This window comes from Typopeltis vanoorti, chromosome 19 (assembly GCF_054136105.1).
Source record: "Typopeltis vanoorti isolate ZY-2024b chromosome 19, IOZ_Tvanoo_1.0, whole genome shotgun sequence".
NCBI lineage: Eukaryota > Metazoa > Arthropoda > Arachnida > Uropygi > Thelyphonidae > Typopeltis > Typopeltis vanoorti.
Window position 1 is genome coordinate 31594708 of NC_143567.1, and position 12364 is coordinate 31607071.

General features: G+C 34.5%; 1 protein-coding gene across 4 annotated transcripts in view; it reads left to right on the forward strand.

The window, feature by feature from the left end:
* The window catches only part of LOC150095971 (uncharacterized), a 50779-nt gene that overhangs the window by 19483 nt on the left and 18932 nt on the right, over window positions 1–12364 (forward strand). For 2 of the 4 annotated variants that reach the window (XM_090409142.1, XM_090409140.1), the window contains exon 2: window positions 3602–3899. The exons of the other annotated variants lie outside the window; for them this stretch is intronic. The gene's annotated coding sequence lies outside the window, so the exon portion shown is untranslated. The remainder of the gene's footprint in view (window positions 1–3601; window positions 3900–12364) is intronic. 4 annotated transcript variants of the gene reach the window in all.

Sequence of the window (12364 nt, forward strand, 5' to 3'; positions counted from 1 at the left end):
AAGAAGAAAGGATGGAAGAAGAGAAAAACAAAGATGAGGAAGAACCAGAAAGAAAATTCACCACTAGAAGATTATCTGAAGATTTTTCTCCACTAAATAAACTTCTTACACATTTTGCGGAAATGGACCCAAACATTGAACGAATGGTACACGATGCTTTTTGGCCATACCGTGAAATTTACGAGCAGAAAAGGAAACAAACAATTCAAACAAAAATCAACATGTTTATGAGAAAAACAACTCCCACTACATCAAGTGGCGGCATTGATGACCTGCAGCCAAGCATGAGTGGCCAGTAAAACATTTCTTATCTATTTTCTACATATGTTTTGTTTAATTCTTTAAGATAAAATATTTTTTAGGTTTTATACAGTATTCAATATCTTTTTCATAATATTTTTTATTTTTGTAAATAGTAAACTGATTGTGTTGTACACAGTGTCTGATTTACCTAAATTGGTCCAACTTACATCCAGATCGCTTTACGACTGGTCGATTGGAACCTAACATGGTCGTAAGTCGACGACTACCTGTACTAGGAAACAAGAAAGTAAACAGAAGATGTCACTATCAATAATAACATAGTTTATGAGACTTATATCTTCTCTTTGTGAATTTATACACACATCTTTATGTTGGAATGTGGTATTAGTAATGACTAGTCTTTCTCTTGAGCCAAAATCCAACAAGCACTTACCATATTAGTATTAGGTTTTTCTCTATTTCCCAAAATTGTCTGAATATCTGAAATTTTCTTCTTTATGTTACTGCCTTCTCTAATAACTCTTCCAATTCCTAATAATTCCTCTACCTCTTCCTTATTAGAACCTTCTCTAGGCACAAAGAAGTCTCATTGTTCAGTTCCGTATTTTGATGTTTGCCCACATCACTTTTCTTGAAATTGCCTACCATTCAAGATTATGTTGTGTTGAATACTATAGCTACTCCTCCTTTCTCCGATCAAATATAACATCTCACAATTGTTATTTGGAATTAACTGTTTTTGTCTTCTTTGTTTCTAATTCTTCTGGCAGTGCTTTTCCATTGATATTTGTTTCACTGATGTGTCATATCTTCACCTGGTTTGCCCTGGTTCCTTGGTGAAAACAGCAGGGTGGGTGGGACTTTTTTTAGCTGGACAGCGCTCAAGCCAACATTTGACATTTCATCATGTGCTATCATTTTCTTTTGGTTTAAGCCAATACAGAATAGAGTTTGGTTGGTTAAATCTCACAATGTCAACTAGGCGAGAATTCAGGTGAAGCTACTAATAGTGGTGCACTACGAGAAAGTCAGGGTTGGACATGAGCTCAGAAGTTGATCATCTCTTTGCATTTCATACAAGCTATTTGGAAGTTTCCTTCCAATCATCTATCCTTAAGCAATCCAGGATCTGTATTATAACGTTATATTACATGTTACATTTAATTTCAGAATAAATAATAAATTTTGATTATTGAAAAAGAGTGCCAAAAAAGGCTTCATTTCACTTAAGTAAATTAGTAGAAATAAGGGATATTGTAAATACAAATTAATAATTACAAAAATGCACTGAGCTAGTGTTCACTAATGAAAAATACAAGTCTTTGACATAGCTTTGCTATGGAATTAAACAGTTTTTATTCTCTTAAGATTTCTGTCATATCTCTGATGAGAACTAACAGTTCTAAACATCCGAGGCCAATGAAACCAAATAGAAATTCCCTATTTCTGTTAATATGTTAAATGCAGTAATTCTTGTATCTGATAGGCTCCTCTCATCAGCTATCTCAGTCAAATCATCTCTCTTCCTCCTATTGCCCAAACTCTGCAGAGTGCATTCCCTCAGTCTATCTTCTTACCATTCCAAAGTTCTGGACACAATCTTAGTTATTCTCCTAAGCACTCTCTCTAGTGTTCCTTATTGGAAATATAGCCACATGACTAGATATGTGCACAGAAATCTAAATGTGCCCTGATTAGTGCCTTATGCAGTGGAATTACACCATCTTATTTGTACTCGTTAGGGTTCTTTGCATTATAGCAGCAATTTTGTGTCCCCCTCCCCCTCAAACTTTGGTTTCCTGTCCACTAAGATCTCCACATTCCTCTCTTCTTCCACCTGAATCTAAGTTCCTCTAGTGTGATAAACCTCATTCTTTCTTCTCTAGTCAAAATGCATAACTTTATACTTCAATGTTGAAGTGGTATTCCCATTTTCCAGCCTAGAGCACCAACCTATTCAAATCCTCTTGCAGCAACATCATGTCAGAACTTCTTGACAATATAGTCTAAAAGACTACATTGTCAGTATAGAGTCAGGTAATTTTAATTATAGATATAATGAATATTATTAATCCATTGTTGTTATAGCCTGATAAAACTGAAACTTAAAATGTTTTTCAGAATTCACCAGAAAGCTTACTAGAATATAACTTTCAGCATCAGAGTTGGCTTACATTGTTAAAGACAAGGACTCTGCCCAGGAACCCATATATTCTCATTTTATTAGTGTTTCACTGGATTTGAATAGCTTTTTCCAGGTGTTGGTTCTCCATTTGTAACTTTCAGTTTATCTTTCTGTAACAGTGGATTAATAATATTCTTCACATCCATAATAAGTTTTGCATTTATAAAGAAGATATTTAACTATTTTTTCTAGTTATTTCTCAGGGAAAGTCCCTTTCCCTGAGGAACAACTGGGATATTTTGGTTTCTTCAACAAATGATAAAACCACCTACAGTACACATGTTTTTCCTTATCCAATGGCTTCAATTCTTGAACTGAGTGAACATGAATTAGAATGCAGAATTAGACAAACCAACCTTAAATGAAGTAAATGATACTAGACTATTATATTATATTTTGTTTTAGCACTTTACCCAAATGTGAGCAAACAAAGATTGTGATGTTGCTAATTTCAAGTGGTGGCTCATTTCTTGTGGGTTAAGTTTGTGTGAGTTGCTTTAATCTTGTTCAATAGCAACAATTAGTTATTTTTCACCTGGCTGTAGAATTTATTACAGATCATTAAAATGTCTGTGTATGCAAGAATTCCTAGTTCTTTTTTTTTATTAAATTTTCCTTATGGAAAATACATATTCAAAATTATGAATATATATTTCAAAGATATTTGGACAGTGTTCGGAACAGACATTAAAAAATGGTACTGTGATTATTCTTAGTAAACTGAAACATAAACCTTCAGTAATTGAAAAATCAGTTTGCTAAATTAGCTTCAAAGAGTGTGAATTTCTGAACTCTAATTATTTGACTATAATGGATTTTAGTTTTCTATATAGACCTTGTGAACTTTCGTATATCTTAAGTGTATTCCTTTAGTATAAAGAAATAAATGACTATCAATCTTTGGTTAAAAAAAAAAATTAATGCACTTATGATATTTTTTAATGTATCTTTATTGACTTCTTTTTTTTTATTATCTGTGTAAGGATGAAAGGACTTGTTGTAGATCTTTGTCCATATATTATCTTTCTCCATAGACTGGCCACTGCTTAAAGCTTAGCATTTTAAAAAAATGTATATATATATCAAGTCTTTTTTTTTTTTAAAAAAAAAAGTTTTCTGTAGTTAGTAATCCTTTATTTATATATTTAACAGTGTTTGCAAGACCAACAAAAGATTATGCAGTATATTTGGGAGTTTTCAAATTCATTGTTAGTGCAACATTTGATTTATATCCCTATGTCAGTAGCAGCACTAATGCTGCTGAAATATTGTGTTATTAAAATTCCAATGTTTTCAACAGAGTTTAGTGCAATTGTTTTAAAAGTTTTTGCTAGTTCCATCTTCAAGACACATTGCTTGAAAAGATGATGTCCATGCAGTATTGCACAAAACCGCTTTGAGAATCGCATACGTTAAGATCTCTCAGATGAAAGCTAAATTCACAAAGAAAGTAAGTAAAACAGTTTCTTAAAAATAAAATTACCCTTCCTGAAACAGTATAAGGTCCCATTTGAGAAAGTGAATGGATATACACAAATATTTTGATAATTGCACTCAGTATGGATATGTAGTTCAACTTGGAAATGTTGCCATGCCCAAAGATATGTGAATACCCATGTAAGTATTACATTGATTGAAATATGAACCATGGTCCAGATTAGTAATCTGACTCATCAGGATTGTCCTGTATGTGCTATAGTGAGTGGATGTGTTTAAAATAATGTACAGACTAATATTCTGACTGCAAGGTTGCTGCTTACTCCCGATGGAGAAACCTAAAGTTGGGTTATCATGTTCTGTGCTCTTTCTTTCATTTTTATTTGAGAAATTTTTAAGGATTGCCACAGATGCTTTGATTTGTTTGTAATTAAGTCATAGCATCAGGAATCCATTTTTGTCCAGTTAAATGAATAGTATCGTATGTACTGTCTTCATGATGTGTGCAGTAGGTGAACCAAAGTACTAGCAGTCTTTTGATCATAAGTTGTACAGGAAGATAATTTTAAGCATGTAATGTATGGTGGGCTGTGTTTCAGTCCTTTTCCTAAGAAAACAGTCATATGTGGTCCCACATTGTGATGTGTTGCACTTGTTGCACTTATCCAAGTAATTGTGACATGTTTGAAAAATAACTTATCAAATGCACCACTTCAATATATAACCACTCAGAACTGGAATTACTCCAGGACACTTCAAAGAATGCTAAATAGCTTTTAAGCAGCCTTGCATTATTTTTGATTCTTTGAATGTTTAGAAAACGTCTAGCATATTTTCTTATCATGATTCGCTGCTGCTAAGCTGGCAGTGTAATTTATATTAGCTGTGGACAATCTTGATATCTAAAGATGTGCAGCAACCTTTTGCTCTGAGCACTCTTGAACTAGATTGTCATACTATTTATAGTAGACAGTGAAATAAGTTATATGATAGTTGACTTTTCTCACTGCCCTTTTTAAAGCATATTGGGAAATCAGTTAATTGTTTTGTATCTTTTGTTGTGCCATCACTTTAAACATGTTGAGATTGTGACCTGCCATGGTATTTATAATCAACAATAAATGTCATGTGATAGGGCACATCTATTAATTTCATTGATACTGTATGAATGTTTATAAGGCTGTGGTTATATCAAAAACAGCCTAGTAGATTGAGGTCACAGGCTTAGAATTTGAACTTTTGTCTTTATTGAAATAAGACAAATTGTATAAATTAAAAAAAAAAAAAAAAATGAAGATGTATGCAAGTTTTCATTCAATACCGTTGTACTTTTTTTGGATGCAGTAATAAACATGTGTGTATCCACATTTTCTTCTTTCTTTTTTTTTTTTTTTATTTTGCCTGTTTTATTTATACAGAAATGTCTTATTACATTAAATTATAAAAAATTAATTAACAAAGTTGCTAAAGTCACTTCCCATTTAAAAAATACTTGCATGCAAATTTTCCATAAAGATCAAATGATTATCTGTAGTATGATATGGGAATAAAAGTAGCACCAAATGTATGCTTGATTATCATGGTACTGTATTTAAAAACTTCAAAAGAAAAAAAAAAAGAAATTGCACTTAAAATAGTCACTGATACCAACTGTCAGAAGTTTATTGCATAACTAAATTAATTTTATACTGTGTCAGGTGCAGCTTGTTATGATAGTTGTTTCTTCACCTTAGATAAACAGTGGTATAGTATGAAGTCAGAGAGTTTGATATTGAATTTTAAAAGTATTAATAATGTTACAGATCTCCCCTTTTATAATCAGACAGCAAGTAAGTTAGGAAACAATGCGCAGTGGCAAATTATTGCATTTTCTTTTTATTCGAAGGAATAGTGAAAGTTGTAGTTAAATGAACTATTTCTTTTAGGGGAGAAAAAAAAAATCTGGTTTTTGATTTGAGCTCAACAGAGAGCTATTTAGAATGATCACATAAAGTTTTTATTAGCTCCATCACACATATATGAATATTTATCTAGATGATGCTAAATGCTAACATTTAAGAAGAGAAAAATGATTATCAAATCAAATGAAATTATATGGATTATTATAATATTTGTATAACATCTGTTGACAAATGAAGACACATAATATCTCTCTCTTTCAGAACATAAATTGAATTAGGAATGGTTTCATAGGTGTCTTAAGCAGATAACTTTAAAAATTATTTTCAATCTGCATCCTTCATTTGCTGTTTAACCACCTGAGTGGTCTGTCCAGTGAAGATTGTGAAGAACAATCCTGTGTGTAAATTTTTACGAAATCATGTTTTTACATACTAACCTGAGCTTGATTAACTGATTTTATTTGTTTAATAATGGATCTGAAAACCTATTTTAAAAAAAAATCTTATTTTTATATTGGAACAATTTTAGCAGTAGCATTTGAAAAGAAAAAAGTCTATTTTAATTTCTTCATGTAGCTTCCTCAATGTGAGGGTGCAGCACCATGTCCTTCCAGTCCTCTCTGTTGGCAGCTCTTCTTTTTGTTTCAGCATAGTCACATGATCCTGTCCATGATCTTATATCATCAAACCATGTCCTTCTTTTTTTATTACCTCTTCCCATAGCCTTTCCTTCTAAAGCTGTTAGTGTCCTGCTGATCCCCTTAATACATGCCCTACTAGTCTTATCTTTTTCTACCGTATTTCCCAGAAAATAAGACCGGGTCTTATATTAATTTTTGCTCCGAAAGATGCATTAGGGCTTATTTTCAGGGGATGTCTTATTTTTTCATGTACAACAATACATTTATTCAAATACAGTCACGATATCTTCTTCTGAAACATCGTCATAACTCTCCAAACTCCAAATTTTGGCCTGAATTTCTTGCAACTCCATTTCCTGTAGAACTATTGGCCACAATCTCTTATGTCCAGCAATAGAGTTCTCCTTAAATGAGCACTTCTTGTCCATGTAGCCTGCTCGTAGTGCATTGGCAACACAACTGTCAGTGATTTTATCCCATGAATTCTTCACCCAAGTCACGACCTCTTGCAGGCTAGACTTCACAAAGTTTCCACGCTGATTTCTCTCCATTCTATTTTCAATGTAGTCATTGATTTCCATGTGCAAATGGTCCTTGAATGGCTTGTTTATTGCAATATCAAGAGTCTGGAGATAGTCAGTCATTCCTGTGGGAATCATTATTTGATCTATTCTTCTCTCTGCAAGGAAGTTCTTCATGTCTTTAGCACAGTGAGTGCTGGCTGAATCCCAGACTAGCAGACCTCTTTGGCCACCTCGCAAAAAAAGTGGCAACATTAAATTGACCCACTTCCTTATAACTGCTTGTGTGCACCAGGCTTTTTTGGTTTCAAGAACATAAATGCCTGAATTTTAATTTCTTCGTGTCAGGGAATGTAGATTGACAAGGCACCCCTCTGATCAATTGTCGTTTGAGATCCTTGGCCCATAAACACTGCAGTTTCATCCATAGCAATCATATTGGTAGAAAAGTCGATGCCATCAACAAAGGACTTGAATGCAAGTGCACGTTTAATAACTTTAGTATCTTCCAGCTTGAACAGTGTTGTCGATCTTCGAGACAGTTCATATCGCTGAAGGAAGCCATCCAGCCAGTGTTGTGATGCTTTGAATTCTTCTGGGGATATTTCTAACTGTGGTGCCATTGCAAGGGCAAATGCTTGAATATCAGCCCTGCGCACTACCAAAGCCTTTGCTCCCCTGTCAGCAATCCATTCACAGATAATGTCTTCCAGATCAGGAAATAATGGTTTGCTGACCTGATTCACACTTGTGCTTCTTAGCATTTCCCTCGTCCACCTGTTGACTGAGGTTATCGTACTCTGCTCACCATTTTTGGACCATTCGGAGATCCAACTTCTTCTCTTTGCAGAAAGCTGTAAGATTCTTGCCTTGGGAGTCCTCCACGATTCCTTTCTTGTACTCGATGGAATAGGTCTTTCTTTTTGCACTCATCTTGTCTGGGGATCAAAATATTATTCCCTTTAAATCTACCATTAAATCAAGTGTTAATTGAAGACTTACGAGACAGGAGTGACAACAAAAAAGATGACAGTTAAGAATGATGGTCCACACAAAAACGACAAAAAATTGCAGGCACCAAAATTCAGAAAATGTTTCTTTATTTCACGCGAGTGCATTAAGTACGTCTGTTACAACATACGGCATATCGAATTATGAAGATTCATATTAGACACAACCACATCTGTTCGTTATCAAGTGCGCACGTTATTCATGCATTGTGTCTGTACTCTGATTGGTCATTTGGCAATAAGTCTCGAGTTCATCTGTTTACATAGGCTTTTACCTCTCGTCCAAAGGCGCCCACTTGGGTATTTACAAATACTTAATTATAATTTATATTATCATTTATTTTAAGTATTATTGTCAATAATATTATTATTTTATAATTCAATACATCCATCGTGTGTTGCAACAGACGTACTAAATGCGTCCATCTGGCTGACGATCTTAACTGGTGCTTATTTTGGGGATAGGGCTTATGTTACGAGCATCCTGAAAAACCTTGCTAGGTCTTATTTTCGGGGAAATATGGTAGATCATTTCTTACAATAAAGATTTCTGTGTTTTCATTCTCTGTAGTACCTCTGCATTTGTCACATGCTCTGTCCATGAGATTTTCAGGGCTCTTCTGTACTTCCACATTTCAAAAGCCATTATCTGTTGTCTTACTCTCTTGAATACCTAGGTCTCACTTCCATATGTGAAAACCCATAGACCTTCTGAGCAGATCTTTATTTTTCCAGAAAGCATCTTTATCTATATCTTATTTTTATTTTTTTATCTTGTTTTCTATCTGCAGTAAAGTAGGTTCCTAAATATTTGTATTCTGTTGTATGCTTAATTTTTATATTGTTTGTGAATATTTCTGGCTCGGATCTATTTTCCTTTGAGATTCTCATAAATTTAGTCTTTTTTGCATTTAAATGTAGGCCAGAATCTTTACCTTCTTCAATTAGTAGGCACTCTTGTTCTCTAAAATGCCATTGTTACCCCCATGAAATGGACTTTTATGTTAATGATAAAAAAATCAATTTAATTAAAGAAAATTCTCACTGCATTAGCCATTTTGGGTGGTTAATAAGGCCTTGACAAATCCAGGATGCCTACTAAGATAGTTCCAACCGTGGAGACTTGTTTTATAGATCGGCATAATATTGATACTATTGTTTCATATGGAGTAATGATTTTCTTCTTTCCTGAAAACAAGCTAACTGGCTGTTAATTTGTATGCAGGGAGAATTATTTTCTGGGTGCAGAGTATGATTTCCATTTGTAAGAGTTTTTTTTATTATCTTTGTTTTTTTTATATTGATAATTCAGTTTCTGAAATTTTAGCTTTCTTAATATTTTGCAGCATGGGGGCAACCTTGTTCATTTTTGCAGCACCTATAAAATATAAGGTCTGGATTCACCCCAGTGTCATAGCTAGCAGTTGGATAGCAGAGATGGATTGTTGTAGTTGGTAGTGAAAATAGTTGAAGTTTTCATTATGCCCAATTTTATAACTATATCAATATTTCATATCTCTGCAATAAACATATGCCATGCAAGAATTTATATGGAAAGTGATTTCGTGTCAATCTTTGATGATAGTTTCTAGTCACATATTATAACTTAGTTATGAAAGTTATTAAATTATGCCACTGATAAGATGTTCTTAACCATGTAGATTTATTCCATTGCTCTCTCTTGTCATTTCTGCAAATGGCGAGATTTTCTTGATTAATGGTAATTACTCTTGTACTTAATTCTTTTTGTTTATAGTATTCTGTTTAACTGTTTTGTTATAGAAAACATTTTCCAAGCAAGCTGTTTATATACCTTGGTTAGTCTATACGTATATGCTGTATATAAAGATGTTGACAAAGACCTCCAGCATTTTATCAAGACAAAATAGCGTTTGTTGATAGCTTTCTAAATTTTATCCCCCCCCCTACATAACTTTGGCATAGTGTTGAAGACACCTGTCAGTGAAAGCACATGGTTAGTGTTATATATTATTTGCCAGAGGGCAAAGTATGTTTTGATATGCTGAATTCAGGTGTGTTATAGCTGCACAATGCCATTTTAATGTATGTGTAGGACAGAAGCACCTAATGACAAAATGAGAAATGAAATTAACTTACTTATTGTCTAAAACAAGTCAAGTCACCAGTTTCATGTTAAGAGTGAAATTTACTTAAAATGGACAATATTCATGGGCAAGGCTGCCTTTCAGATTAATGACTATATCAGTCATTGTAATTACAGCATTTGAGTATCATAAGGGGTGCTTAAGGGTCAAAGCTGTATAACTGAGAGGAGACCTCCACATAGCCTTTAAAGGAATGCGGAGAACCGACCAGGGCTTCTGACCTAATGTCCAATCCTCACCTTCTCGTGGTGCACCCTGTTGGGTATCTACTTTGATACTGAAACAACGAGGATGGGCTGGCAATTTGGGATTTAGCCGACCAAATTGTATTCTTATTGGTTAAACCAAAATAAAAAATGATGGTACAACATGACAAAATTTCATGCCGGCTGGGGCGTCGCCCAGTTAAACAAGGCCCCCGTTGTTTTCGCCAGGGAACCAGGGCGAACAGCGAAAAGTCAGCTACTGGAACAAATCTGAAAACAAACCCCAACTCAACATCACCAGAGTTAAAGATCGGTACTATCAACCTAAGAAGCCTGAATGGCAAAGAAATGGAGCTAGCTGAGGAATTAGATAAGTACCAGATCGACATAATAGGGGTGACTGAAACAAAAAAGACCAAAACTGGTGAGATCTTTCTGAGCAATAAATACAAAATGTTATATTCAGGCAATGACAATCAAGGAAAAGAAGGAGTAGCCATAGTATTCAACACAAAATATGAGGCTAATCTTCTTGAATGGCAGTCAGTCTCAAGTAGAGTAATGTGGGCAAATATGAGAATGGGGAACTGGACAATGAGACTTATTTGTGCCTATGGTCCCACAGAAGGTTCTAGTAAGGTAGAAGCGGAAGAATTTTTTGATGCTTTAGAAAAAGCAACTCACACAATGAAAAAGGAAAAGTTGGTCCTTGTTGGGGATCTAAATAGCAGAGTAGGAAATGATTGTGAGACATATAAAAATATTTTGGGAAAATTTGGAGAAAAGAGCAAAGCTAATAATAATGGCAAATATCTGTTGGATTTCTGTTCAGGACATGGACTGGTTATTACTAACACCATGTTCCAACATAAAAATGTGCACAAATTCACATGGAGAGAAGAGGCTAGGAATAAGAAAAGTCTCATTGACTATGTTATTGTTGATAGTGATGTTTTCTCCCTGGTGCAGGACACCAGAGTGTACAGAGGATTTGAAATTGGAAGTGATCACTATTTAGTCTTGAGCAGGATAAAATTGAATTTCATATTGAAAAGAATAACATGTAAGAAAGTTTTAAAGCGAATAAAAGTTGAGCAGCTCTCAGATGTGAACTGTAGACTGAACTACAGAAAGATTATTGAAAAGAAAATGAAAGAGTTTGAGAACAGGAATCAAACCTTGGAGATTCAGTGGCAAACTCTGAAGAAAACATTGATTGATTCTGCCAGAGAGGCATGTGGTGAGGTTGTGTGCAAGGATAAAAAAATCAGAACTCCCTGGTGGACACAGGAAGTTAAAGAGGCAGTGAAGAAAAAGAAGAAAGCATATCAAAAGTTCCTGGCAAATAAGTCAACTTTTACTCTTACAGAATACAGAGACAAATGTAAGAAAGCTAAACAGTGTGTAAAACTAGCTAAACAAAAGTCATGGAAGGACTTTGGCAAGAATATAGAAAATAAATATCAAGAAGGTGGCAAAATATTCTGGAGGTTGTTGAAGAAGCTTAGGAATGGAGGAAAGAGTGCTGTAAAAGGAGTTAGAGATGATAAAGGTGACATGAAAACAGGAGAAAAAGATATCCTTGAAGTATGGAGTAATTAATTTGAAAAACTGCTAAATGAAACAAGCAGTGATGACAGCACAGTGATAAAAAACACTGACCAGGCATGCAGTCAGGAATACATATCCATACTTGAAGTAGAAAAAGCCATCAAAGGCTTGAAATGTGGAACGGCAGCAGGAGTAGGTGATATTCGACCAGAAATGCTGAAGTATGGTGGTATAAAAGTCTTACAGTGGCTGCACTGCATAGTTCAGAAAGCCTGGACAGAGGGACGAATTCCCGATGATTGGAGTAGAGCTCTCATAGTACCCATATATAAAAAGGGAAATAAAACTGAATGTGAGAATTACAGAGGTATTTCCCTACTGAGTGTTCCTGGCAAGATCTATGCAAGTATACTTGAGAAACGGTTGAGAAGAATTGTGGAAGAAAAGCTTGGTGAAGAACAAGCTGGATTCAGGCCAAATAGAGGCTGTCAGGATCAGATCTTCACTTTACAACAAATAGTC